Source organism: Pseudophryne corroboree, chromosome 3 (assembly GCF_028390025.1).
Source record: "Pseudophryne corroboree isolate aPseCor3 chromosome 3, aPseCor3.hap2, whole genome shotgun sequence".
Taxonomy (NCBI): domain Eukaryota; kingdom Metazoa; phylum Chordata; class Amphibia; order Anura; family Myobatrachidae; genus Pseudophryne; species Pseudophryne corroboree.
In genome coordinates, this window is record NC_086446.1 from 440,355,114 (window position 1) to 440,381,519 (window position 26,406).

Here is a 26,406-nt window from a genome sequence, read left to right on the forward strand (position 1 = left end):
GAATTCTACAACTGAACCACCAATGCTCCACAGATACTTAATTTTACACTTACTCGTGTACTTTAGTGTATGAAACAAAGCAGGAGTGTCAGGATGCCTTGCCTGGCCATCACCTCCATGCATTCTCAACCAAGCCCGGCTAGCTCAGTCGGTAGAGTATGAGACTCTTAATCCCACGGTTGAGGGTTCGAGCCCCACGTTGGGTGGATGTTTTTTCTTTTCCTGTACCATTGTATGTGGAACACTGTATACTTGCACCACCACAGCGCAAATGGCTGTCCTCACTTTCACAAAATACACTGCCATATCAGCAAAAACTCAGGACTGCATGGGCCGGGAATCAAACCCTGGCCTCCCGCATGGCAGGTGAGAATTCTACCACTGAACCACCAATTCTCCACAGATAATTAATTTTACACTTACTCGTGTACTTTAGTATATGAAACAAAGCAGGAGTGTCAGGATGCCTTGCCTTGCCATCACCTCCATACATTCTCAACCAAGCCTGGCTAGCTCAGTCGGTAGAGCATAAGACTCTTAATCTCAGGGTTGTGGGTTCGAGCCCCACGTTGGACGGATGTTTTTTCTTTTCCTGTACCATTGTATGTGGAACACTGTATACTTGCACCACCACAGCGCAAATGGCTGTCCTCACTTTCACAAAATACACTGCCATATCAGCAAAAACTCAGGACTGCATTGGCCGGGAATCGAACCCGGGCCTCCCGCGAGGCAGGCGAGAAATCTACCACTGAACCACCAATGCTCCACAGATACTTAATTGTACACTTACTCGTGTACTTTAGTGTATGAAACAAAGCAGGAGTGTCAGGATGCCTTGCCTTGCCATCACCTCCATATATTCTCAACCAAGCCTAGCTAGCTCAGTCGGAAAAGCATGAGACTCTTAATCTCAGGGTCGTGGGTTCGAGCCCCACGTTGGGCGGATGTTTTTTCTTTTCATGTACCATTGTATGTGGAACACTGTATACTTGCACGACCACAGCGCAAATGGCTGTCCTCACTTTCACAAAGTACACTGCCATATCAGCAAAAACTCAGGACTGCATTGGCCGGGAATCGATACCGGGCCTCATGCGTGGCAGGCGAGAATTCTACCACTGAACCACCAATGCTCCACAGATGCCTAATTTTACACTTACTCATGTACTTAAGTGTATAAAACAAAGCAGGAGTGTCAGGATGCCTTGCCTTGCCATCACCTCCAAGCCTACGTAACCAAGCCCAACTAGCACAGTCGCTAGAGCATAAGACTATTAATCGTAGGGTCATGTATTTGAGCTCCATGTTGGGCAGTTGTTTTTTTCTCTTCCTGTACCATTGTATGTGGAACAGTGTATACTTGCATCACCACAGCGCAAATGGCTGTCCTCACTTTCACAAAATGCACTGCTGATCCACAGATGCTTAATTTTAGACTTACTCATGTACTTTAGTGTACAAAACAAAGCAGAAGAGTCAGGATGCCTTGCCTTGCCATCACCACAACTCCTCGGTTACCAAGCATTGCTAACTCAGTCGGTAAAGCATGAGACTCTTAATCTCAGGGTCGTGGGTTCGAGCCCCACATTGGGCGGATGTTTTTTTTCTTTTCCTGTACCATTGTATGTGGAACACTGTCAACTTGCACCACCACAGCGCAAATGGCTGTCCTCACTTTCACAAAATGCACTGCCATATCAGCAAAAGCTCAGGACTGCATTGGCCGGGAATCAAACCCAGGCCTCCCGCGTGGCAGGCAAGAATTCTACAACTGAACCACCAATGCTCCACAGATACTTAATTTTACACTTACTCGTGTACTTTAGTGTATGAAACAAAGCAGGAGTGTCAGGATGCCTTGCCTGGCCATCACCTCCATGCATTCTCAACCAAGCCCGGCTAGCTCAGTCGGTAGAGTATGAGACTCTTAATCCCAGGGTTGAGGGTTCGAGCCCCACGTTGGGTGGATGTTTTTTCTTTTCCTGTACCATTGTATGTGGAACACTGTATACTTGCACCACCACAGCGCAAATGGCTGTCCTCACTTTCACAAAATACACTGCCATATCAGCAAAAACTCAGGACTGCATGGGCCGGGAATCAAACCCTGGCCTCCCGCATGGCAGGTGAGAATTCTACCACTGAACCACCAATTCTCCACAGATAATTAATTTTACACTTACTCGTGTACTTTAGTATATGAAACAAAGCAGGAGTGTCAGGATGCCTTGCCTTGCCATCACCTCCATACATTCTCAACCAAGCCTGGCTAGCTCAGTCGGTAGAGCATAAGACTCTTAATCTCAGGGTTGTGGGTTCGAGCCCCACGTTGGACGGATGTTTTTTCTTTTCCTGTACCATTGTATGTGGAACACTGTATACTTGCACCACCACAGCGCAAATGGCTGTCCTCACTTTCACAAAATACACTGCCATATCAGCAAAAACTCAGGACTGCATTTGCCGGGAATCGATTCCGGGCCTCACGCGTGGCAGGCGAGAATTCTACCACTGAACCACCAATGCTCCACAGATGCCTTATTTTACACTTACTGATGTACTTTAGTGTATAAAACAAAGCAGGAGTGTCAGGATGCCTTGCCATCACCTCCAAGCCTACGTAATCAAGCCCGACTAGCACAGTCGCTAGAGCATAAGACTATTAATCTTAGGGTCATGTATTTGAGCTCCATGTTGGTCAGTTGTTTTTTTCTCTTCCTGTACCATTGTATGTGGAACAGTGTATACTTGCATCACCACAGCGCAAATGGCTGTCCTCACTTTCACAAAATGCACTGCCCTATCAGCAAAAACTCAGGAATGTATTGACCGGGAATTGAACACGGCCTCCCACGTGGCCGGCTAGATTTCTACCACTGAACCACCAATGATCCACAGATGCTTAATTTTAGACTTACTCATGTACTTTAGTGTACAAAACAAAGCAGGAGAGTCAGGATGCCTTGCCTTGCCATCACCACAACTCCTCGGTTACCAAGCATTGCTAACTCAGTAGGTAAAGCATGAGACTCTTAATCTCAGGGTCGTGGGTTCGAGCCCCACATTGGGCAGATGTTTTTTTTCTTTTCCTGTACCATTGTATGTGGAACACTGTATACTTGCACCACCACAGCGCAAATGGCTGTCCTCACTTTCACAATATACACTGCCATATCAGCAAAAACTCAGGACTGCATTGGCCGGGAATCGAACCCGGGCCTCCAGCGTGGCAGGCGAGAATTCTACCACTGAACCACCAATGCTCCACAGATATTTAATTTTACACTTACTCATGTACTTTAGTGTATAAAACAAAGCAGGAGTGTCAGGATGCCTTGCCTTGCCATCACCTCCAAGCCTACGTAACCAAGCCCAACTAGCACAGTCGCTAGAGCATAAGACTATTAATCTAAGAGTCATGTATTTGAGCTCCATGTTGGGCATTTGTTTTTTTCTCTTCCTGTACCATTGTATGTGGAACAGTGTATACTTGCATCACCACAGCGCAAATGGCTGTCCTCACTTTCACAAAATGCACTGCAGATCCACAGATGCTTAATTTTAGACTTACTTATGTACTTTAGTGTACAAAACAAAGCAGGAGAGTCAGGATGCCTTGCCTTGCCATCACCACAACTCCTCGGTTACCAAGCATTGCTAACTCAGTCGGTAAAGCATGAGACTCTTAATCTCAGGGTCGTGGGTTCGAGCTCCACATTGGGCGGATGTTTTTTTTCTTTTCCTGTACCATTGTATGTGGAACACTGTCAACTTGCACCACCACAGCGCAAATGGCTGTCCTCACTTTCACAAAATGCACTGCCATATCAGCAAAAGCTCAGGACTGCATTGGCCGGGAATCGATTCCGGGCCTCACGCGTGGCAGGCGAGAATTCTACAACTGAACCACCAATGCTCCACAGATACTTAATTTTACACTTACTCGTGTACTTTAGTGTATGAAACAAAGCAGGAGTGTCAGGATGCCTTGCCTTGCCATCACCTCCATGCGTTCTCAGCCAAGCCTGGCTAGCTCAGTCGGTAGAGCATGAGACTCTTAATCTCAGGGTCGTGGGTTCGAGCCCCACATTGGGCGGATGTTTTTTCTTTTCCTGTACCATTGTATGTGGAACACTGTATACTTGCACCACCACAGCGCAAATTGCTGTCCTCACTTTCACAAAATACACTGCCATATCAGCAAAAACTCAGGACTTCATTGGCCGGGAATCGATTCCGGGCCTCACGCGTGGCAGGCGAGAATTCTACCACTGAACCACCAAAGCTCCACAGATGCCTAATTTTACACTTACTCATGTACTTTAGTGTATAAAACAAAGGGAGTGTCAGGATGCCTTGCCTTGCCATCACCTCCAAGCCTACGTAACCAAGCCCGACTAGCACAGTCGCTACAGCATAAGACTATTAATCTTAGGGTCATGTATTTGAGCTCCATGTTGGGCAGTTGTTTTTTTCTCTTCCTGTACCATTGTATGTGGAACAGTGTATACTTGCATCACCACAGCGCAAATGGCTGTCCTCACTTTCACAAAATGCACTGCCCTATCAGCAAAAACTCAGGAATGTATTGACCGGGAATTGAACCCGGCCTCCCACGTGGCCGGCTAGATTTCTACCACTGAACCACCAATGATCCACAGATGCTTAATTTTAGACTTACTCATGTACTTTAGGGTACAAAACAAAGCAGGAGAGTCAGGATGCCTTGCCTTGCCATCACCACAACTGCTCGGTTACCAAGCATTGCTAACTCAGTCGGTAAAGCATGAGACTCTTAATCTCAGGGTCGTGGGTTTCGAGCCCCACATTGGGCAGATGTTTTTTTTCTTTTCATGTACCATTGTATGTGGAACACTGTCAACTTGCACCACCACAGCGCAAATGGCTGTCCTCACTTTCACAAAATGCACTGCCATATCAGCAAAAACTCAGCACTGCATTGGCCGGGAATCGAACCCAGGCCTCCCGCGTGGCAGGCGAGAATTCTACCACTGAACCACCAATGCTCCACAGATACTTAATTTTACACTTACTCGTGTACTTTAGTGTATGAAACAAAGCAGGAGTGTCAGGATGCCTTGCCTTGCCATCACCTCCATACAATCTCAACCAAGCCTGGCTAGCTCAGTCGGTAGAGCATGAGACTCTTAATCTCAGGGTCGTGGGTTCGAGCCCCACATTGGGCGGATGTTTTTTTTCTTTTCCTGTACCATTGTATGTGGAACACTGTCAACTTGCACCACCACAGCGCAAATGGCTGTCCTCACTTTCACAAAATGCACTGCCATATCAGCAAAAGCTCAGGACTGCATTGGCCAGGAATCAAACCCGGGCCTCCCGCGTGGCAGGCGAGAATTCTACAACTGAACCACCAATGCTCCACAGATACTTAATTTTACACTTACTCGTGTACTTTAGTGTATGAAACAAAGCAGGAGTGTCAGGATGCCTTGCCTTGCCATCACCTCCATGCATTCTCAACCAAGCCCGGCTAGCTCAGTCGGTAGAGCATGAGACTCTTAATCTCAGGGTCGTGGGTTCGAGCCCCACGTTGGGCGGATGTTTTTTCTTTTCCTGTACCATTGTATGTGGAACACTGTATACTTGCACCACAACAGCGCTAATGGCTGTCCTCACTTTCACAAAATACACTGCCATATCAGCAAAAATTCAAGACTGCATTGGCCGGGAATCGATTCCGGGCCTCGCGCGTGGCAGGCGAGAATTCTACCACTGAACCACCAATGCTCCACAGATGCCTAATTTTACACTTACTCATGTACTTTAGTGTATAAAACAAAGCAGGAGTGTCAGGATGCCTTGCCTTGCCATCACCTCCAAGCCTACGTAACCAAGCCCGACTAGCACAGTCGCTAGAGCATAAGACTATTAATCTTAGGGTCATGTATTTGAGCTCCATGTTGGGCAGTTGTTTTTTTCTCTTCCTGTACCATTGTATGTGGAACAGTGTATACTTGCATCACCACAGCGCAAATGGCTGTCCTCACTTTCACAAAATGTACTGCCCTATCAGCAAAAACTCAGGAATGTATTGACCGGGAATTGAACCCGGCCTCCCACGTGGCCGGCTAGATTTCTACCACTGAACCACCAATGATCCACAGATTCTTAATTTTAGACTTACTCATGTACTTTAGTGTACAAAACAAAGCAGGAGAGTCAGGATGCCTTGACTTGCCATCACCACAACTCCTCGGTTACCAAGCATTGCTAACTCAGTCGGTAAAGCATGAGACTCTTAATCTCAGGGTCGTGGGTTCGAGCCCCACATTGGGCGGATATTTTTTTTCTTTTCCTGTACCATTGTATGTGGAACACTGTCAACTTGCACCACCACAGCGCAAATGGCTGTCCTCACTTTCACAAAATGCACTGCCATATCAGCAAAAGCTCAGGACTGCATTTGCCAGGAATCAAACCCGGGCCTCCCGCGTGGCAGGCGAGAATTCTATAACTGAACCACCAATGCTCCACAGATACTTAATTTTACACTTACTCGTGTACTTTAGTGTATGAAACAAAGCAGGAGTGTCAGGATGCCTTGCCTTGCCATCACCTCCATGCATTCTCAACCAAGCCCGGCTAGCTCAGTCGGTAGAGCATGAGACTCTTGATCTCAGGGTCGAGGGTTCGAGCCCCACGTTGGGCGGATGTTTTTTCTTTTCCTGTACCATTGTATGTGGAACACTGTATACTTGCACCACCACAGCGCAAATGGCTGTCCTCACTTTCACAAAATGCACTGCCATATCAGCAAAAACTCAGGACTGCATTGGCCGGGAATCGATTCCAGGCCTCCCACGTGGCAGGCGAGAATTCTACCACTGAACCACCAATGCTCCACAGATACTTAATTTTACACTTACTCGTGTACTTTAGTGTACAAAACAAAGCAGGAGAGTCAGGATGCCTTGTCTTGCCATCACCACAACGCCTTGGTTACCAAGCATTGCTAACTCAGTCAGTAAAGCATGAGACTCTTAATCTCAAGGTCGTGGGTTCGAGCCCCACATTGGGCGGATGTTTTTTTTCTTTTCCTGTACCATTGTATGTGGAACACTGTCAACTTGCACCACCACAGCGCAAATGGCTGTCCTCACTTTCACAAAATGCACTGCCATATCAGCAAAAACTCAGAACTGCATTGGCCGGGAATTGAACCCAGGACTCCCGCGTGGTAGGCGAGAATTCTACCACTGAACCACCAATGCTCCACAGATTCTTAATTTTACACTTACTCGTGTACTTTAGTGAATGAAACAAAGCAAGAGTGTCAGGATGCCTTGACTTGCCATTACCTCCATGCATTCTCACCCAAGCCCGGCTAGCTCAATCGGTAGAGCATGAGATTCTTAATCTCAGGGTCGTGGGTTTGAGCCCCACGTTGGGTGGATGTTTTTTCTTTTCCTGTACCATTGTATGTGGAACACTGTATACTTGCACCACCACAGCGCAAATGGCTGTCCTCACTTTCACAAAATACACTGCCATATCAGCAAAAACTCAGGACTGCATTGGCCGGGAATCGATTCCGGGCCTCACGCGTGGCAGGCGAGAATTCTACCACTGAACCACCAATGCTCCACAGATGCCTAATTTTACACTTACTCATGTACTTTAGTGTATAAAACAAAGCAGGAGTGTCAGGATGCCTTGCCTTGCCATCACCTCCAAGCCTACGTAACCAAGCCCGACTAGCACAGTCGCTAGAGCGTAAGACTATTAATCTTAGGGTCATGTATTTGAGCTCCATGTTGGGCAGTTGTTTTTTTCTCTTCCTGTACCATTGTATGTGGAACAGTGTATACTTGCATCACCACAGCGCAAATGGCTGTCCTCACTTTCACAAAATGCACTGCCATATCAGCAAAAGCTCAGGACTGGATTTGCCAGGAATCAAACCCGGGCCTCCCGCGTGGCAGGCGAGAATTCTACAACTGAACCACCAATGCTCCACAGATACTTAATTTTACACTTACTCGTGTACTTTAGTGTATGAAACAAAGCAGGAGTGTCAGGATGCCTTGCCTTGCCATCACCTCCATGCATTCTCAACTAAGCCCGGCTAGCTCAGTCGGTAGAGCATGAAACTCTTGATCTCAGGGTCGAGGGTTCGAGCCCCACGTTGGGCGGATGTTTTTTCTTTTCCTGTACCATTGTATGTGGAACACTGTATTCTTGCACCACCACAGCGCAAATGGCTGTCCTCACTTTCACAAAATACACTGCCATATCAGCAAAAACTCAGGACTGCATTGGCTGGGAATCGATTCCGGGCTTCACGCGTGGTAGGCGAGAATTCTACCACTGAACCACCAATGCTCCACAGATGCCTAATTTTACACTTACTCATGTACTTTAGTGTATAAAACAAAGCAGGAGTGTCAGGATGCCTTGCCTTGCCATCACCTCCAAGCCTACGTAACCAAGCCCGACTAGCACAGTCGCTAGAGCATAAGACTATTAATCTTAGGGTCATGTATTTGAGCTCCATGTTGGGCAGTTGTTTTTTTCTCTTCCTGTACCATTGTATGTGGAACAGTGTATACTTGCACCACCACAGCGCAAATGGCTGTCCTCACTTTCACAAAATGCACTGCCATATCAGCAAAAACTCAGGATTGCATTGGCCGGGAATCGAACCCTGGCCTCCCGCGTGTCAGGCGAGAATTCTACAACTGAACCACCAATGCTCCACAGATACTTAATTTTACACTTACTCATGTACTTTAGTGTATGAAACAAAGCAGGAGTGTCAGGATGCCTTGCCTTGCCATCACCTCCATACATTCTCAACCAAGCCTGGCTAGCTCAGTCGGTAGAGCATGAGACTCTTAATCTCAGGGTCGTGGGTTAGAGCCCCACGTTGGGCGGATGTTTTTTCCTTTCCTGTACCATTGTATGTGGAACACTGTATACTTGCACCACCACAGCGCAAATGGCTGTCCTCACTTTCACAAAATACACTGCCATATCAGCAAAAACTCAAGACTGCATTGGCCGGGAATCGATTCCGGGCCTCACGCGTGGCAGGCGAGAATTCTACCACTGAACCACCAATGCTCCACAGATGCCTAATTTTACACTTACTCATGTACTTTAGTGTATAAAACAAAGCAGGAGTGTCAGGATGCCTTGCCTTGCCATCACCTCCAAGCCTACGTAACCAAGCCCGACTAGCACAGTCGCTAGAGCATAAGACTATTAATCTTAGGGTCATGTATTTGAGCTCATGTTGGGCAGTTGTTTTTTTCTCTTCCTGTACCATTGTATGTGGAACAGTGTATACTTGCATCACCACAGCGCAAATGGCTGTCCTCACTTTCACAAAATGCACTGCCCTATCAGCAAAAACTCAGGAATGTATTGACCGGGAATTGAACCCGGCCTCCCACGTGGCCGGCTAGATTTCTACCACTGAACCACCAATGATCCACAGATGCTTAATTTTAGACTTACTCATGTACTTTAGTGTACAAAACAAAGCAGGAGAGTCAGGATGCCTTGTCTTGCCATCACCACAACGCCTCGGTTACCAAGCATTGCTAACTCAGTCAATAAAGCATGAGACTCTTAATCTCAGGGTCGTGGGTTCGAGCCCCACATTGGGCGGATGTTTTTTTTCTTTTCCTGTACCATTGTATGTGGAACACTGTCAACTTGCACCACCACAGTGCAAATGGCTGTCCTCACTTTCACAAAATGCACTGCCATATCAGCAAAAACTCAGGACTGTATTGGCCGGGAATCGAACCCGGGCCTCCCGCGTGGCAGGCGAAAATTCTACCACTGAACCACCAATGCTCCACAGAAGCCTAATTTTACACTTACTCATGTACTTTAGTGTATAAAACAAAGCAGGAGTGTCAGGATGCCTTGCCTTGCCATCACCTCCAAGCCTACGTAACCAAGCCCGACTAGCACAGTCGCTAGAGCATAAGACTATTAATCTTAGGGTCATGTATTTGAGCTCCATGTTGGGCAGTTGTTTTTTTCTCTTCCTGTACCATTGTATGTGGAACAGTGTATACTTGCATCACCACAGCGCAAATGGCTGTCCTCACTTTCACAAAATGCACTGCCCTATCAGCAAAAACTCAGGAATGTATTGACCGGGAATTGAACCAGGCCTCCCACGTGGCCGGCTAGATTTCTACCACTGAACCACCAATGATCCACAGATACTTAATTTTAGACTTACTCCTGTACTTTAGTGTACAAAACAAAGCAGGAGAGTCAGGATGCCTTGCCTTGCCATCACCACAACTCCTCGGTTACCAAGCATTACTAACTTAGTCGGTAAAGCATGAGACTCTTAATCTCAGGGTCGTGGGTTCGAGCCCCACATTGGGCAGATGTTTTTTTTCTTTTCCTGTACCATTGTATGTGGAACACTGTCAACTTGCACCACCACAGCGCAAATGGCTGTCCTCACTTTCACAAAATGCACTGCCATATCAGCAAAAACTCAGGACTGCATTGGCCGGGAATCGATTCCAGGCCTCCCGCGTGGCAGGCGAGAATTCTACCACTGAACCACCAATGCTCCACAGATACTTAATTTTACACTTACTCGTGTACTTTAGTGTATGAAACAAAGCAGGAGTGTCAGGATGCCTTGCCTTGCCATCACCTCCATACATTCTCAACCAAGCCTGGCTAGCTCAGTCGGTAGAGCATGAGACTCTTAATCTCAGGGTCGTGGGTTAGAGCCCCACGTTGGGCGGATGTTTTTTCCTTTCCTGTACCATTGTATGTGGAACACTGTATACTTGCACCACCACAGCGCAAATGGTTGTCCTCACTTTCACAAAATACACTGCCATATCAGCAAAAAACTCAGGACTGCGTTGGCCGGAAATCGAACCCGGGCCTCCCACGTGGCAGGCGAGAATTCTACCACTGAACCACCAATGCCCCACAGATACTTAATTTTACACTTACTCGTGTACTTTAGTGTATGAAACAAAGCAGGAGTGTCAGGATGCCTTGCCTTGCCATCACCTCCATACATTCTCAACCAAGCCTGGCTAGCTCAGTCGGTAGAGCATGAGACTCTTAATCTCAGGGTCGTGGGTTCGAGCCCCACGTTGGGTGGATGTTTTTTCTTTTCCTGTACCATTGTATGTGGAACACTGTATACTTGCACCACAACAGCGCAAATGGCTGTCCTCACTTTCACAAAATACACTGCCATATCAGCAAAAACTCAAGACTGCATTGGCCGGGAATCGATTCCGGGCCTCACGCGTGGCAGGCGAGAATTCTACCACTGAACCACCAATGCTCCACAGATGCCTAATTTTACACTTACTCATGTACTTTAGTGTATAAAACAAAGCAGGAGTGTCAGGATGCCTTGCCTTGCCATCACCTCCAAGCCTACGTAACCAAGCCCGACTAGCACAGTCGCTAGAGCATAAGACTATTAATCTTAGGGTCATGTATTTGAGCTCCATGTTGGGCAGTTGTTTTTTTCTCTTCCTGTACCATTGTATGTGGAACAGTGTATACTTGCATCACCACAGCGCAAATGGCTGTCCTCACTTTCACAAAATGCACTGCCCTATCAGCAAAAACTCAGGAATGTATTGACCGGGAATTGAACCCGGCCTCCCACGTGGCCGGCTAGATTTCTACCACTGAACCACCAATGATCCACAGATGCTTAATTTTAGACTTACTCATGTACTTTAGTGTACAAAACAAAGCAGGAGAGTCAGGATGCCTTTTCTTGCCATCACCACAACGCCTCGGTTAACAAGCATTGCTAACTCAGTCAGTAAAGCATGAGACTCTTAATCTCAGGGCTGTGGGTTCGAGCCCCACATTGGGCGTATGTTTTTTTTCTTTTCCTGTACCATTGTATGTGGAACACTGTCAACTTGCACCACCACAGCGCAAATGGCTGTCCTCACTTTCACAAAATGCACTGCTATATCAGCAAAAACTCAGAACTGCATTGGCCGGGAATTAAACCCAGGCCCCCCCCGCGTTGCAAGCGAGAACTCTACCACTGAACCACCAATGCTCCACAGATGCTTAATTTTAAACTTACTCGTGTACTTTAGTGTATGAAACAAAGCAGGAGTGTCAGGATGCCTTGCCTTGCCATCACCTCCATACATTCTCAACCAAGCCTGGCTATCTCAGTCGGTAGAGCATGAGTCTCTTAATCTCAGGGTCGTGGGTTCGAGGCCCACATTGGGCGGATGTTTTTTTTCTTTTCCTGTACCATAGTATGTGGAACACTGTCAACTTGCACCACCACAGCGCAAATGGCTGTCCTCACTTTCACAAAATGCACTGCCATATCAGCAAAAGCTCAGGACTGCATTGGCCGGGAATCGAACCCGGGCCTCCCGCATAGCAGGCGAGAATTCTACCACTGAACCACCAATGCTCCACAGACACTTAGTTTTACACTTACTCGTGTACTTTAGTGTATGAAACAAAGCTGGAGTGTCAGGATGCCTTGCCTTGCCATCACCTCCATGCATTCTCAACCAAGCCCGGCTAGCTCAGTCGGTAGAGCATGAGTCTCTTAATCTCAGGGTCGTGGGTTCGAGCCCCACGTTGAGCGGATATTTTTTCTTTTCCTGTACCATTGTATGTGGAACACTGTATACTTGCACCACCACAGCGCAAATGGCTGTCCTCACTTTCACAAAATACACTGCCATATCAGCAAAAACTCAGGACTGCATTGGCCGGGAATCGATTCCGGGCCTCACGCGTGGCAGGCGAGAATTCTACCACTGAACCACCAATGCTCCACAGATGCCTAATTTTACACTTACTCATGTACTTTAGTGTATAAAACAAAGCAGGAGTGTCAGGATGCCTTGCCTTGCCATCACCTCCAAGCCTACATAACCAAGCCCGACTAGCACAGTCGCTAGAGCATAAGACTATTAATCTTAGGGTCATGTATTTGAGCTCCATGTTGGGCAGTTGTTTTTTTCTCTTCCTGTACCATTGTATGTGGAACAGTGTATACTTGCATCACCACTGCGCAAATGGCTGTCCTCACTTTCACAAAATGCACTGCCCTATCAGCAAAAACTCAGGAATGTATTGACCGGGAATTGAACCCGGCCTCCCACGTGGCCGGCTAGATTTCTACCACTGAACCACCGATGATCCACAGATGCTTAATTTTAGACTTACTCATGTACTTTAGTGTACAAAACAAAGCAGGAGAGTCAGGATGCCTTGCCTTGCCATCACCACAACTCCTCGGTTACCAAGCATTGCTAACTCAGTCGGTAAAGCATGAGACTCTTAATCTCAGGGTCGTGGGTTCGAGCCCCACATTGGGCGGATGTTTTTTTTTCTTTTCCTGTACCATTGTATGTGGAACACTGTCAACTTGCACCACCACAGCGCAAATGGCTGTCCTCACTTTCACAAAAGGCACTGCCATATCAGCAAAAGCTCAGGACTGCATTGGCCGTGAATCGAACCCGGGCCTCCCGCGTGGCAGGCGAGAACTCTACCAATGAACCACCAATGCTCCACAGATACTTAATTTTACACTTACTTGTGTACTTTAGTGAATGAAACAAAGCTGGAGTGTCAGGATGCCTTGCCTTGCCATCACCTCCATGCATTCTCAACCAAGCCCGGCTAGCTCCATCGGTAGAGCATGAGACTCTTAATCTCAGGGTCGTGGGTTCGAGCCCCACGTTGGGTGGCTGTTTTTTCTTTTCCTGTACCATTGTATGTGGAACACTGTATACTTGCACCACCACAGCGCAAATGGCTGTCCTCACTTTCACAAAATACACTGCCATATCAGCAAAAACTCAGGACTGCATTGGCCGGGAATCGATTCCGGGCCTCACGCGTGGCAGGCGAGAATTCTACCACTGAACCACCAATGCTCCACAGATGCCTAATTTTACACTTACTCATGTACTTTAGTGTATAAAACAAAGCTGGAGTGTCAGGATGCCTTGCCTTGCCATCACCTCCAAGCCTACGTAACCAAGCCCGACTAGCACAGTCGCTAGAGCATAAGACTATTAATCTTAGGGTCATGTATTTGAGCTCCATGTTGGGCAGTTGTTTTTTTCTCTTCCTGTACCATTGTATGTGGAACAGTGTATACTTGCATCACCACAGCGCAAATGGCTGTCCTCACTTTCACAAAATGCACTGCCCTATCAGCAAAAACTCAGGAATGTATTGACCGGGAATTGAACCCGGCCTCCCACGTGGCCGGCTAGATTTCTACCACTGAACCACCAATGATCCACAGATGCTTAATTTTAGACTTACTCATGTACTTTAGTGTACAAAACAAAGCAGGAGAGTCAGGATGCCTTGCCTTGCCATCACCACAACTCCTCGGTTACCAAGCATTGCTAACTCAGTCAGTTAAAGCATGAGACTCTTAATCTCAGGGTCGTGGGTTCGAGCCCCACATTGGGCGGATGTTTTTTTTCTTTTCCTGTACCATTGTATGTGGAACACTGTCAACTTGCACCACCACAGCGCAAATGGCTGTCCTCACTTTCACAAAATGCACTGCCATATCAGCAAAAACTCAGGACTGCATTGGCCGGGAATCGAACCCGGGCCTCCCGCGTGGCAGGCAAGAATTCTACCACTGAACCACCAACGCTCCACAGATACTTAATTTTACACTTACTCGTGTACTTTAGTGTATGAAACAAAGCAGGAGTGTCAGGATGCCTTGCCTTGCCATCACCTCCATACATTCTCAACCAAGCCTGGCTAGCTCAGTCGGTAGAGCATGAGACTCTTAATCTCAGGGTAGTGGGTTAGAACCCCACGTTGGGCGGATGTTTTTTCTTTTCCTGTACTATTGTATGTGGAACACTGTATACTTGCACCACCACAGCGCAAATGGCTGTCCTCACTTTCACAAAATGCACTGCCATATCAGCAAAAGCTCAGGACTGCATTGGCCGGGAATCGAACCCGGACCTCCCGCGTGGCAGGCGAGAATTCTACCACTGAACCACCACTGCTCCACAGATATTTAATTTTACACTTACTCGTGTACTTTAGTGTATGAAACAAAGCAGGAGTGTCAGGATGCCTTGCCTTGCCATCACCTCCATGCATTCTCAACTAAGCCCGGCTAGCTCAGTCGGTAGAGCATGAGACTCTTAATCTCAGGGTCGTGGGTTCGAGCCCCACGTTGGGCGGATGTTTTTTCTTTTCCTGTACCATTGTATGTGGACACTGTATACTTGCACCACCACAGCGCAAATGGCTGTCCTCACTTTCACAAAATACACTGCCATATCAGCAAAAACTCAGGACTGCATTGGCCGGGAATCGATTCCGTGCCTCACGCGTGGCAGGCGAGAATTCTACCACTGAACCACCAATGCTCCACAGAAGCCTAATTTTACACTTACTCATGTACTTTAGTGTATAAAACAAAGCAGGAGTGTCAGGATGCCTTGCCTTGCCATCACCTCCAAGCCTACGTAACCAAGCCTGACTAGCACAGTCGCTAGAGCATAAGACTATTAATCTTAGGGTCATGTATTTGAGCTCCATGTTGGGCAGTTGTTTTTTTCTCTTCCTGTACCATTGTATGTGGAACAGTGTATACTTGCATCACCACAGCGCAAATGGCTGTCCTCACTTTCACAAAATGCACTGACCTATCAGCAAAAACTCAGGAATGTATTGACCGGGAATTGAACCCGGCCTCCCACGTGGCCGGCTAGATTTCTACCACTGAACCACCAATGATACACAGATGCTTAATTTTAGACTTACTCATGTACTTTAGTGTATGAAACAAAGCAGGAGTGTCAGGATGCCTTGCCTTGCCATCACCTCCATACATTCTCAACCAAGCCTGGCTAGCTCAGTCGGTAGAGCATGAGACTCTTAATCTCAGGGTCGTGGGTAATAGCCCCACGTTGGGCGGATGTTTTTTCTTTTCCTGTACCATTGTATGTGGAACACTGTATACTTGCACCACAACAGCGCAAATGGCTGTCCTCACTTTCACAAAATACACTGCCATTTCAGCAAAAACTCAGGACTGCATTGGCCGGGAATCGATTCCGGGCCTCACGCGTGGCAGGCGAGAATTCTACCACTGAACCACCAATGCTCCACAGATACTTAATTTTACACTTACTCATGTACTTTAGTGTATAAAACAAAGCAAGTGTGTCAGGATGCCTTGCCTTGCCATCACCTCCAAGCCTACGTAACCAAGCCCGACTAGCACAGTCGCTAGAGCATAAGACTATTAATCTTAGGGTCATGTATTTGAGCTCCATGTTGGGCAGTTGTTTTTTTCTCTTCCTGTACCATTGTATGTGGAACAGTGTATACTTGCATCACCACAGCGCAAATAGCTGTCCTCACTTTCACAAAATGCACTGCCCTATCAGCAAAAACTCAGGAATGTATTGACCGGGAATTGAACCCGGCCTCCCACGTGGCCGGCTAGATTTCTACCACTGAACCACCAATGATCCACAGATGCTTAATTTTAGACTTACTCATGTACTTTAGTGTACAAAACAAAGCAGGAGAGTCAGGATGCCTTGCCTTGCCATCACCACAACTCCTTGGTTACCAAGCATTGCTAACTCAGTCGGTAAAGCATGAGACTCTTAATCTCAAGGTCGTGGGTTCGAGCCACACATTGGGCGGATGTTTTTTTTCTTTTCCTGTACCATTGTATGTGGAACACTGTCAACTTGCACCACCACAGCGCAAATGGCTGTCCTCACTTTCACAAAATGCACTGCCATATCAGCAAAATTTCAAGACTGCATTGGCCAGAAATCAAACCCGGGCCTCCCGCGTGGCAGGCGAGAATTCTACCACTGAACCACCAATGCTCCACAGATACTTAATTTTACACTTACTCGTGTGCTTTAGTGTATGAAACAAAGCAGGAGTGTCAGGATGCCTTGCCTTGCCATCACCTCCATACATTCTCAACGAAGCCTGGCTAGCTCAGTCGGTAGAGCCTGAGACTCTTAATCTCAGGGTCGTGGGTTCGAGCCCCACGTTGGGCGGATGTTTTTTCTTTTCCTGTACCATAGTATGTGGAACACTGTCAACTTGCACCACCACAGCGCAAATGGCTGTCCTCACTTTCACAAAATGCACTGCCATATCAGCAAAAGCTCAGAACTGCATTGGCCGGGAATTGAACCCAGCCCCCCCCCGCGTTGCAAGCGAGAACTCTACCACTGAACCACCAATGCTCCACAGATGCTTAATTTTAAACTTATTCGTGTACTTTAGTGTATGAAACAAAGCAGGAGTGTCAGGATGCCTTGCCTTGCCATCACCTCCATACATTCTCAACCAAGCCTGGCTAGCTCAGTCGGTAGAGCATGAGTCTCTTAATCTCAGGGTTGTGGGTTAGAACCCCACGTTGGGCGGATGTTTTTTCTTTTCCTGTACCATTGTATGTGGTACACTGTATACTTGCACCACCGCAGCGCAAATGGCTGTCCTCACTTTCACAAAATGCACTGCCATATCAGCAAAAGCTCAGGACTGCATTGGCCGGGAATCGAACCCTGGCCTCCCACGTGGAAGGTGAGAATTCTACCACTGAACCACCAATGCTCCACAGATACTTAATTTTACACTTACTTGTGTACTTTAGTGTATGAAACAAAGCAGGAGTGTCAGGATGCCTTGCCTTGCCATCACCTCTAAACATGCTCAACCAAGCCTGGCTAGCTCAGTCAGTAGAGCATGAGACTCTTAATCTCAGGGTCGTGGGTTCGAGCCCCACGTTGGGCGGATGTTTTTTCTTTTCCTGTACCATTGTATGTGGAACACTGTATACTTGCACCACCACAGCACAAATGGCTGTCCTCACTTTCACAAAATACACTGCCATATCAGCAAAAACTCAGGACTGCATTGGCCGGGAATCGATTCCGGGCCTCACGCGTGGCAGGCGAGAATTCTACCACTGAACCACCAATGCTCCACAGATGCCTAATTTTACACTTACTCAAATACTTTAGTGTATAAAACAAAGCAGGAGTGTCAGGATGCCTTGCCTTGCCATCACCTCCAAGCCTACGTAACCAAGCCCGACTAGCACAGTCGCTAGAGCATAAGACTATTAATCTTAGGGTCATGTATTTGAGCTCCATGTTGGGCAGTTGTTTTTTTCTCTTCCTGTACCATTGTATGTGGAACAGTGTATACTTGCATCACCACAGCGCAAATGGCTGTCCTCACTTTCACAAAATGCGCTGCCCTATCAGCAAAAACTCAGGAATGTATTGACCGGGAATTGAACCCGGCCTCACACGTGGCCGGCTAGATTTCTACCACTGAACCACCAATGATCCACAGATGCTTAATTTTAGACTTACTCATGTACTTTAGTGTACAAAACAAAGCAGGAGAGTCAGGATGCCTTGCCTTGCCATCACCACAACTCCTCGGTTACCAAGCATTGCTAACTCAGTCGGTAAAGCATGAGACTCTTAATCTCAGGGTCGTGGGTTCGAACCCCACATTGGGCGGATGTTTTTTTCTTTTCCTGTACCATTGTATGTGGAACACTGTATACTTGCACCACCACAGCGCAAATGGCTGTCCTCACTTTCACAAAATGCACTGCCATATCAGCAAAAGCTCAGGACTGTATTGGCCGGGAATCGAACCCTGGCCTCCCGCGTGGCAGGCGAGAATTCTACCACTGAACCACCAATGCTCCACAGATACTTAATTTTACACTTACTCGTGTACTTTAGTGTATGAAACAAAGCAGGAGTGTCAGGATGCCTTGCCTTGCCATCACCTCCATGCATTCTCAACCAAGCCCGGCTAGCTCAGTCGGTAGAGCATGAGACTCTTAATCTCAGGGTCGTGGGTTCGAGCCCCACGTTGGGCGGATGTTTTTTCTTTTCCTGTACCATTGTATGTGGACACTGTATACTTGCACCACCGCAGCGCAAATGGCTGTCCTCACTTTCACAAAATACACTGCCATATCAGCAAAAACTCAGGACTGCATTGGCCGGGAATCGATTCCGTGCCTCACGCGTGGCAGGCGAGAATTCTACCACTGAACCACCAATGCTCCACAGATGCCTAATTTTACACTTACTCATGTACTTTAGTGTATAAAACAAAGCAGGAGTGTCAGGATGCCTTACCTTGCCATCACCTCCAAGCCTACGTAACCAAGCCCGACTAGCACAGTCGCTAGAGCATAAGACTATTAATCTTAGGGTCATGTATTTGAGCTCCATGTTGGGCAGTTGTTTTTTTCTCTTCCTGTACCATTGTATGTGGAACAGTGTATACTTGCATCACCACAGCGCAAATGGCTGTCCTCACTTTCACAAAATGCACTGCCCTATCAGCAAAAACTCAGGAATGTATTGACCGGGAATTGAACCCGGCCTCCCACGTGGCCGGCTAGATTTCTACCACTGAACCACCAATGATACACAGATGCTTAATTTTAGACTTACTCATGTACTTTAGTGTATGAAACAAAGCAGGAGTGTCAGGATGCCTTGCCTTGCCATCACCTCCATACATTCTCAACCAAGCCTGGCTAGCTCAGTCGGTAGAGCATGAGACTCTTAATCTCAGGGTCGTGGGTAATAGCCCCACGTTGGGCGGATGTTTTTTCTTTTCCAGTACCATTGTATGTGGAACACTGTATACTTGCACCACAACAGCGCAAATGGCTGTCCTCACTTTCACAAAATAAACTGCCATATCAGCAAAAACTCAGGACTGCATTGGCCGGGAATCGATTCCGGGCCTCACGCGTGGCAGGCGAGAATTCTACCACTGAACCACCAATGCTCCACAGATACTTAATTTTACACTTACTCATGTACTTTAGTGTATAAAACAAAGCAGGTGTGTCAGGATGCCTTGCCTTGCCATCACCTCCAAGCCTACGTAACCAAGCCCGACTAGCACAGTCGCTAGAGCATAAGACTATTAATCTTAGGGTCATGTATTTGAGCTCCATGTTGGCCAGTTGTTTTTTTCTCTTCCTGTACCATTGTATGTGGAACAGTGTATACTTGCATCACCACAGCGCAAATGGCTGTCCTCACTTTCACAAAATGCACTGCAATATCAGCAAAAACTCAGGACTGCATTGGCCGGGAATCGATTCCGGGCCTCACGCGTGGCAGGCGAGAATTCTACCACTGAACCACCAATGCTCCACAGATACTTAATTTTACACTTACTCATGTACTTTAGTGTATAAAACAAAGCAGGTGTGTCAGGATGCCTTGCCTTGCCATCACCTCCAAGCCTACGTAACCAAGCCCGACTAGCACAGTCGCTAGAGCATAAGACTATTAATCTTAGGGTCATGTATTTGAGCTCCATGTTGGCCAGTTGTTTTTTTCTCTTCCTGTACCATTGTATGTGGAACAGTGTATACTTGCATCACCACAGCGCAAATGGCTGTCCTCACTTTCACAAAATGCACTGCCCTATCAGCAAAAACTCAGGAATGTATTGACCGGGAATTGAACCCGGCCTCCCACGTGGCCGGCTAGATTTCTACCACTGAACCACCAATGATCCACAGATGCTTAATTTTAGACTTACTCATGTACTTTAGTGTACAAAACAAAGCAGGAGAGTCAGGATGCCTTGCCTTGCCATCACCACAACTCCTCGGTTACCAAGCATTGCTAACTCAGTCGGTAAAACATGAGACTCTTAATCTCAGGGTCGTGGGTTCGAGGCCCACATTGGGCGGATGTTTTTTTTCTTTTCCTGTACCATAGTATGTGGAACACTGTCAACTTGCACCACCACAGCGCAAATGGCTGTCCTCACTTTCACAAAATGCACTGCCATATCAGCAAAAGCTCAGGACTGCATTGGCCGGGAATCGAACCCGGGCCTCCCGCATGGCATTCGAGAATTCTACCACTGAACCACCAATGCTCCACAGATACTTAGTTTTACACTTACTCGTGTACTTTAGTGTATGAAACAAAGCTGGAGTGTCAGGATGCCTTGCCTTGCCATCACCTCCATGCATTCTCAACCAAGCCCGGCTAGCTCAGTCGGTAGAGCATGAGACTCTTAATCTCAGGGTCGTGGGTTCGAGCCCCACGTTGGGCGGATGTTTTTTCTTTTCCTGTACCATTGTATGTGGACACTGTATACTTGCACCACCACAGCGCAAATGGCTGTCCTCACTTTCACAAAATACACTGCCATATCAGCAAAAACTCAGGACTGCATTGGCCGGGAATCGATTCCGTGCCTCACGCGTGGCAGGCGAGAATTCTACCACTGAACCACCAATGCTCCACAGATGCCTAATTTTACACTTACTCAAATACTTTAGTGTATAAAACAAAGCAGGAGTGTCAGGATGCCTTGCCTTGCCATCACCTCCAAGCCTACGTAACCAAGCCCGACTAGCACAGTCGCTAGAGCATAAGACTATTAATCTTAGGGTCATGTATTTGAGCTCCATGTTGGGCAGTTGTTTTTTTCTCTTCCTGTACCATTGTATGTGGAACAGTGTATACTTGCATCACCACAGCGCAAATGGCTGTCCTCACTTTCACAAAATGCGCTGCCCTATCAGCAAAAACTCAGGAATGTATTGACCGGGAATTGAACCCGGCCTCACACGTGGCCGGCTAGATTTCTACCACTGAACCACCAATGATCCACAGATGCTTAATTTTAGACTTACTCATGTACTTTAGTGTACAAAACAAAGCAGGAGAGTCAGGATGCCTTGCCTTGCCATCACCACAACTCCTCGGTTACCAAGCATTGCTAACTCAGTCGGTAAAGCATGAGACTCTTAATCTCAGGGTCGTGGGTTCGAACCCCACATTGGGCGGATGTTTTTTTCTTTTCCTGTACCATTGTATGTGGAACACTGTATACTTGCACCACCACAGCGCAAATGGCTGTCCTCACTTTCACAAAATGCACTGCCATATCAGCAAAAGCTCAGGACTGTATTGGCCGGGAATCGAACCCTGGCCTCCCGCGTGGCAGGCGAGAATTCTACCACTGAACCACCAATGCTCCACAGATACTTAATTTTACACTTACTCGTGTACTTTAGTGTATGAAACAAAGCAGGAGTGTCAGGATGCCTTGCCTTGCCATCACCTCCATGCATTCTCAACCAAGCCCGGCTAGCTCAGTCGGTAGAGCATGAGACTCTTAATCTCAGGGTCGTGGGTTCGAGCCCCACGTTGGGCGGATGTTTTTTCTTTTCCTGTACCATTGTATGTGGACACTGTATACTTGCACCACCACAGCGCAAATGGCTGTCCTCACTTTCACAAAATACACTGCCATATCAGCAAAAACTCAGGACTGCATTGGCCGGGAATCGATTCCGTGCCTCACGCGTGGCAGGCGAGAATTCTACCACTGAACCACCAATGCTCCACAGATGCCTAATTTTACACTTACTCATGTACTTTAGTGTATAAAACAAAGCAGGAGTGTCAGGATGCCTTACCTTGCCATCACCTCCAAGCCTACGTAACCAAGCCCGACTAGCACAGTCGCTAGAGCATAAGACTATTAATCTTAGGGTCATGTATTTGAGCTCCATGTTGGGCAGTTGTTTTTTTCTCTTCCTGTACCATTGTATGTGGAACAGTGTATACTTGCATCACCACAGCGCAAATGGCTGTCCTCACTTTCACAAAATGCACTGCCCTATCAGCAAAAACTCAGGAATGTATTGACCGGGAATTGAACCCGGCCTCCCACGTGGCCGGCTAGATTTCTACCACTGAACCACCAATGATACACAGATGCTTAATTTTAGACTTACTCATGTACTTTAGTGTATGAAACAAAGCAGGAGTGTCAGGATGCCTTGCCTTGCCATCACCTCCATACATTCTCAACCAAGCCTGGCTAGCTCAGTCGGTAGAGCATGAGACTCTTAATCTCAGGGTCGTGGGTAATAGCCCCACGTTGGGCGGATGTTTTTTCTTTTCCAGTACCATTGTATGTGGAACACTGTATACTTGCACCACAACAGCGCAAATGGCTGTCCTCACTTTCACAAAATAAACTGCCATATCAGCAAAAACTCAGGACTGCATTGGCCGGGAATCAATTCCGGGCCTCACGCGTGGCAGGCGAGAATTCTACCACTGAACCACCAATGCTCCACAGATACTTAATTTTACACTTACTCATGTACTTTAGTGTATAAAACAAAGCAGGTGTGTCAGGATGCCTTGCCTTGCCATCACCTCCAAGCCTACGTAACCAAGCCCGACTAGCACAGTCGCTAGAGCATAAGACTATTAATCTTAGGGTCATGTATTTGAGCTCCATGTTGGCCAGTTGTTTTTTTCTCTTCCTGTACCATTGTATGTGGAACAGTGTATACTTGCATCACCACAGCGCAAATGGCTGTCCTCACTTTCACAAAATGCACTGCAATATCAGCAAAAACTCAGGACTGCATTGGCCGGGAATCGATTCCGGGCCTCACGCGTGGCAGGCGAGAATTCTACCACTGAACCACCAATGCTCCACAGATACTTAATTTTACACTTACTCATGTACTTTAGTGTATAAAACAAAGCAGGTGTGTCAGGATGCCTTGCCTTGCCATCACCTCCAAGCCTACGTAACCAAGCCCGACTAGCACAGTCGCTAGAGCATAAGACTATTAATCTTAGGGTCATGTATTTGAGCTCCATGTTGGCCAGTTGTTTTTTTCTCTTCCTGTACCATTGTATGTGGAACAGTGTATACTTGCATCACCACAGCGCAAATGGCTGTCCTCACTTTCACAAAATGCACTGCCCTATCAGCAAAAACTCAGGAATGTATTGACCGGGAACTGAACCCGGCCTCCCACGTGGCCGGCTAGATTTCTACCACTGAACCACCAATGATCCACAGATGCTTAATTTTAGACTTACTCATGTACTTTAGTGTACAAAACAAAGCAGGAGAGTCAGGATGCCTTGCCTTGCCATCACCACAACTCCTCGGTTACCAAGCATTGCTAACTCAGTCGGTAAAGCATGAGACTCTTAATCTCAGGGTCGTGGGTTCGAGCCCCACATTGGGCGGATGTTTTTTTTCTTTTCCTGTACCATTGTATGTGGAACACTGTATACTTGCACCACAACAGCGCAAATGGCTGTCCTCACTTTCACAAAATACACTGCCATATCAGCAAAAACTCAGGACTGCATTGGCCGGGAATCGATTCCGGGCCTCACGCGTGGCAGGCGAGAATTCTACCACTGAACCAGCAATGCTCCACAGATGCCTAATTTTACACTTACTCATGTACTTTAGTGTATAAAACAAAGCAGGAGTGTCAGGATGCCTTGCCTTGCCATCACCTCCAAGCCTACGTAACCAAGCCCGACTAGCACAGTCGCTAGAGCATAAGACTATTAATCTTAGGGTCATGTATTTGAGCTCCATGTTGGGCAGTTGTTTTTTTCTCTTCCTGTACCATTGTATGTGGAACAGTGTATACTTGCATCACCACAGCGCAAATGGCTGTCCTCACTTTCACAAAATGCACTGCCCTATCAGCAAAAACTCAGGAATGTATTGACCGGGAATTGAACCCGGCCTCCCATGTGGCCGGCTAGATTTCTACCACTGAACCACCAATGATCCACAGATGCTTAATTTTAGACTTACTCATGTACTTTAGTGTACAAAACAAAGCAGGAGAGTCAGGATGCCTTGCCTTGCCATCACCACAACTCCTTGGTTACCAAGCATTGCTAACTCAGTCGGTAAAGCATGAGACTCTTAATCTCAAGGTCGTGGGTTCGAGCCACACATTGGGCGGATGTTTTTTTTCTTTTCCTGTACCATTGTATGTGGAACACTGTCAACTTGCACCACCACAGCGCAAATGGCTGTCCTCACTTTCACAAAATGCACTGCCATATCAGCAAAATTTCAAGACTGCATTGGCCAGAAATCAAACCCGGGCCTCCCGCGTGGCAGGCGAGAATTCTACCACTGAACCACCAATGCTCCACAGATACTTAATTTTACACTTACTCGTGTGCTTTAGTGTATGAAACAAAGCAGGAGTGTCAGGATGCCTTGCCTTGCCATCACCTCCATACATTCTCAACGAAGCCTGGCTAGCTCAGTCGGTAGAGCCTGAGACTCTTAATCTCAGGGTCGTGGGTTTGAGCCCCACGTTGGGCGGATGTTTTTTCTTTTCCTGTACCATTGTATGTGGAACACTGTCAACTTGCACCACCACAGCGCAAATGGCTGTCCTCACTTTCACAAAATGCACTGCCATATCAGCAAAAACTCAGGACTGCATTGGCCGGGAATCGATTCCAGGCCTCCCGCGTGGCAGGCGAGAATTCTACCACTGAACCACCAATGCTCCACAGATACTTAATTTTACACTTACTCGTGTTCTTTAGTGTATGAAACAAAGCAGGAGTGTCAGGATGCCTTGCCTTGCCATCACCTCCATACATTCTCAACCAAGACTGGCTAGCTCAGTCGGCAGAGCATGAGACTCTTAATCTCAGGGTCGTGGGTTAGAGCCCCACGTTGGGCGGATGTTTTTTCTTTTCCTGTACCATTGTATGTGGAACACTGTATACTTGCACCACCACAGCGCAAATGGTTGTCCTCACTTTCACAAAATACACTGCCATATCAGCAAAAACTCAGGACTGCATTGGCCAGAAATCGAACCCAGGCCTCCCGCGTGGCAGGCGAGAATTCTACCACTGAACCACCAATGCCCCACAGATACTTAATTTTACACTTACTCGTGTACTTTAGTGTATGAAACAAAGCAGGAGTGTCAGGATGCCTTGCCTTGCCATCACCTCCATACATTCTCAACCAAGCCTGGCTAGCTCAGTCGGTAGAGCATGAGACTCTTAATCTCAGGGTCGTGGGTTCGAGCCCCACGTTGGGCGGATGTTTTTTCTTTTCCTGTACCATTGTATGTGGAACACTGTATACTTGCACCACCACAGCGCAAATGGCTGTCCTCACTTTCACAAAATACACTGCCATATCAGCAAAAACTCAGGACTGCATTGGCCGGGAATCGATTCCGGGCCTCACGCGTGGCAGGCGAGAATTCTACCACTGAACCACCAATGCTCCACAGATGCCTAATTTTACACTTACTCATGTACTTTAGTGTATAAAACAAAGCTGGAGTGTCAGGATGCCTTGCCTTGCCATCACCTCCAAGCCTACGTAACCAAGCCCGACTTGCACAGTCGCTAGAGCATAAGACTATTATTCTTAGGGTCATGTATTTGAGCTCCATGTTGGGCAGTTGTTTTTTTCTCTTCCTGTACCATTGTATGTGGAACAGTGTATACTTGCATCACCACAGCGCAAATGGCT

General features: G+C 47.1%; 38 non-coding genes across 38 annotated transcripts; 23 read left to right on the forward strand and 15 right to left on the reverse strand.

The window, feature by feature from the left end:
- The first annotated feature begins 503 nt into the window (after positions 1–503).
- TRNAK-CUU (transfer RNA lysine (anticodon CUU)) lies at positions 504–576 on the forward strand. Its single transcript has one exon. It is a non-coding gene; the product is annotated as a tRNA-Lys (tRNA).
- A 119-nt stretch (positions 577–695) lies between these two features.
- Positions 696–766, reverse strand: TRNAG-GCC (transfer RNA glycine (anticodon GCC)). Its single transcript has one exon. It is a non-coding gene; the product is annotated as a tRNA-Gly (tRNA).
- A 107-nt stretch (positions 767–873) lies between these two features.
- On the forward strand, positions 874–946 carry TRNAK-CUU (transfer RNA lysine (anticodon CUU)). The gene has a single exon. It is a non-coding gene; the product is annotated as a tRNA-Lys (tRNA).
- A 1,320-nt stretch (positions 947–2,266) lies between these two features.
- Positions 2,267–2,339, forward strand: TRNAK-CUU (transfer RNA lysine (anticodon CUU)). The gene has a single exon. It is a non-coding gene; the product is annotated as a tRNA-Lys (tRNA).
- An 856-nt stretch (positions 2,340–3,195) lies between these two features.
- Positions 3,196–3,266, reverse strand: TRNAG-GCC (transfer RNA glycine (anticodon GCC)). Its single transcript has one exon. It is a non-coding gene; the product is annotated as a tRNA-Gly (tRNA).
- Positions 3,267–4,026: 760 nt separating this feature from the next.
- TRNAK-CUU (transfer RNA lysine (anticodon CUU)) lies at positions 4,027–4,099 on the forward strand. The gene has a single exon. It is a non-coding gene; the product is annotated as a tRNA-Lys (tRNA).
- Positions 4,100–4,959: 860 nt separating this feature from the next.
- Positions 4,960–5,030, reverse strand: TRNAG-GCC (transfer RNA glycine (anticodon GCC)). The gene has a single exon. It is a non-coding gene; the product is annotated as a tRNA-Gly (tRNA).
- Positions 5,031–5,137: 107 nt separating this feature from the next.
- TRNAK-CUU (transfer RNA lysine (anticodon CUU)) lies at positions 5,138–5,210 on the forward strand. Its single transcript has one exon. It is a non-coding gene; the product is annotated as a tRNA-Lys (tRNA).
- Positions 5,211–5,509: 299 nt separating this feature from the next.
- Positions 5,510–5,582, forward strand: TRNAK-CUU (transfer RNA lysine (anticodon CUU)). Its single transcript has one exon. It is a non-coding gene; the product is annotated as a tRNA-Lys (tRNA).
- A 119-nt stretch (positions 5,583–5,701) lies between these two features.
- Positions 5,702–5,772, reverse strand: TRNAG-GCC (transfer RNA glycine (anticodon GCC)). Its single transcript has one exon. It is a non-coding gene; the product is annotated as a tRNA-Gly (tRNA).
- An 849-nt stretch (positions 5,773–6,621) lies between these two features.
- Positions 6,622–6,694, forward strand: TRNAK-CUU (transfer RNA lysine (anticodon CUU)). Its single transcript has one exon. It is a non-coding gene; the product is annotated as a tRNA-Lys (tRNA).
- Positions 6,695–7,185: 491 nt separating this feature from the next.
- On the reverse strand, positions 7,186–7,256 carry TRNAG-ACC (transfer RNA glycine (anticodon ACC)). The gene has a single exon. It is a non-coding gene; the product is annotated as a tRNA-Gly (tRNA).
- Positions 7,257–7,363: 107 nt separating this feature from the next.
- TRNAK-CUU (transfer RNA lysine (anticodon CUU)) lies at positions 7,364–7,436 on the forward strand. Its single transcript has one exon. It is a non-coding gene; the product is annotated as a tRNA-Lys (tRNA).
- Positions 7,437–8,667: 1,231 nt separating this feature from the next.
- On the reverse strand, positions 8,668–8,738 carry TRNAV-GAC (transfer RNA valine (anticodon GAC)). Its single transcript has one exon. It is a non-coding gene; the product is annotated as a tRNA-Val (tRNA).
- A 107-nt stretch (positions 8,739–8,845) lies between these two features.
- TRNAK-CUU (transfer RNA lysine (anticodon CUU)) lies at positions 8,846–8,918 on the forward strand. The gene has a single exon. It is a non-coding gene; the product is annotated as a tRNA-Lys (tRNA).
- An 860-nt stretch (positions 8,919–9,778) lies between these two features.
- On the reverse strand, positions 9,779–9,849 carry TRNAG-GCC (transfer RNA glycine (anticodon GCC)). Its single transcript has one exon. It is a non-coding gene; the product is annotated as a tRNA-Gly (tRNA).
- An 849-nt stretch (positions 9,850–10,698) lies between these two features.
- On the forward strand, positions 10,699–10,771 carry TRNAK-CUU (transfer RNA lysine (anticodon CUU)). The gene has a single exon. It is a non-coding gene; the product is annotated as a tRNA-Lys (tRNA).
- Positions 10,772–11,069: 298 nt separating this feature from the next.
- Positions 11,070–11,142, forward strand: TRNAK-CUU (transfer RNA lysine (anticodon CUU)). The gene has a single exon. It is a non-coding gene; the product is annotated as a tRNA-Lys (tRNA).
- Positions 11,143–12,003: 861 nt separating this feature from the next.
- Positions 12,004–12,076, reverse strand: TRNAC-GCA (transfer RNA cysteine (anticodon GCA)). Its single transcript has one exon. It is a non-coding gene; the product is annotated as a tRNA-Cys (tRNA).
- A 301-nt stretch (positions 12,077–12,377) lies between these two features.
- TRNAS-GCU (transfer RNA serine (anticodon GCU)) lies at positions 12,378–12,448 on the reverse strand. Its single transcript has one exon. It is a non-coding gene; the product is annotated as a tRNA-Ser (tRNA).
- Positions 12,449–12,555: 107 nt separating this feature from the next.
- On the forward strand, positions 12,556–12,628 carry TRNAK-CUU (transfer RNA lysine (anticodon CUU)). Its single transcript has one exon. It is a non-coding gene; the product is annotated as a tRNA-Lys (tRNA).
- Positions 12,629–13,668: 1,040 nt separating this feature from the next.
- Positions 13,669–13,741, forward strand: TRNAK-CUU (transfer RNA lysine (anticodon CUU)). The gene has a single exon. It is a non-coding gene; the product is annotated as a tRNA-Lys (tRNA).
- Positions 13,742–14,603: 862 nt separating this feature from the next.
- Positions 14,604–14,674, reverse strand: TRNAG-GCC (transfer RNA glycine (anticodon GCC)). Its single transcript has one exon. It is a non-coding gene; the product is annotated as a tRNA-Gly (tRNA).
- A 107-nt stretch (positions 14,675–14,781) lies between these two features.
- Positions 14,782–14,854, forward strand: TRNAK-CUU (transfer RNA lysine (anticodon CUU)). Its single transcript has one exon. It is a non-coding gene; the product is annotated as a tRNA-Lys (tRNA).
- Positions 14,855–14,973: 119 nt separating this feature from the next.
- On the reverse strand, positions 14,974–15,044 carry TRNAG-GCC (transfer RNA glycine (anticodon GCC)). Its single transcript has one exon. It is a non-coding gene; the product is annotated as a tRNA-Gly (tRNA).
- A 107-nt stretch (positions 15,045–15,151) lies between these two features.
- On the forward strand, positions 15,152–15,224 carry TRNAK-CUU (transfer RNA lysine (anticodon CUU)). Its single transcript has one exon. It is a non-coding gene; the product is annotated as a tRNA-Lys (tRNA).
- A 1,778-nt stretch (positions 15,225–17,002) lies between these two features.
- On the forward strand, positions 17,003–17,075 carry TRNAK-CUU (transfer RNA lysine (anticodon CUU)). Its single transcript has one exon. It is a non-coding gene; the product is annotated as a tRNA-Lys (tRNA).
- A 119-nt stretch (positions 17,076–17,194) lies between these two features.
- Positions 17,195–17,267, reverse strand: TRNAC-GCA (transfer RNA cysteine (anticodon GCA)). Its single transcript has one exon. It is a non-coding gene; the product is annotated as a tRNA-Cys (tRNA).
- A 107-nt stretch (positions 17,268–17,374) lies between these two features.
- On the forward strand, positions 17,375–17,447 carry TRNAK-CUU (transfer RNA lysine (anticodon CUU)). The gene has a single exon. It is a non-coding gene; the product is annotated as a tRNA-Lys (tRNA).
- A 119-nt stretch (positions 17,448–17,566) lies between these two features.
- TRNAG-UCC (transfer RNA glycine (anticodon UCC)) lies at positions 17,567–17,637 on the reverse strand. The gene has a single exon. It is a non-coding gene; the product is annotated as a tRNA-Gly (tRNA).
- Positions 17,638–17,744: 107 nt separating this feature from the next.
- On the forward strand, positions 17,745–17,817 carry TRNAK-CUU (transfer RNA lysine (anticodon CUU)). The gene has a single exon. It is a non-coding gene; the product is annotated as a tRNA-Lys (tRNA).
- Positions 17,818–18,677: 860 nt separating this feature from the next.
- TRNAG-GCC (transfer RNA glycine (anticodon GCC)) lies at positions 18,678–18,748 on the reverse strand. The gene has a single exon. It is a non-coding gene; the product is annotated as a tRNA-Gly (tRNA).
- Positions 18,749–18,855: 107 nt separating this feature from the next.
- Positions 18,856–18,928, forward strand: TRNAK-CUU (transfer RNA lysine (anticodon CUU)). The gene has a single exon. It is a non-coding gene; the product is annotated as a tRNA-Lys (tRNA).
- Positions 18,929–21,077: 2,149 nt separating this feature from the next.
- Positions 21,078–21,150, forward strand: TRNAK-CUU (transfer RNA lysine (anticodon CUU)). The gene has a single exon. It is a non-coding gene; the product is annotated as a tRNA-Lys (tRNA).
- Positions 21,151–22,009: 859 nt separating this feature from the next.
- On the reverse strand, positions 22,010–22,080 carry TRNAG-GCC (transfer RNA glycine (anticodon GCC)). The gene has a single exon. It is a non-coding gene; the product is annotated as a tRNA-Gly (tRNA).
- Positions 22,081–22,187: 107 nt separating this feature from the next.
- TRNAK-CUU (transfer RNA lysine (anticodon CUU)) lies at positions 22,188–22,260 on the forward strand. Its single transcript has one exon. It is a non-coding gene; the product is annotated as a tRNA-Lys (tRNA).
- Positions 22,261–25,151: 2,891 nt separating this feature from the next.
- On the forward strand, positions 25,152–25,224 carry TRNAK-CUU (transfer RNA lysine (anticodon CUU)). The gene has a single exon. It is a non-coding gene; the product is annotated as a tRNA-Lys (tRNA).
- A 667-nt stretch (positions 25,225–25,891) lies between these two features.
- TRNAK-CUU (transfer RNA lysine (anticodon CUU)) lies at positions 25,892–25,964 on the forward strand. Its single transcript has one exon. It is a non-coding gene; the product is annotated as a tRNA-Lys (tRNA).
- The last annotated feature ends 442 nt before the right edge of the window (positions 25,965–26,406 follow it).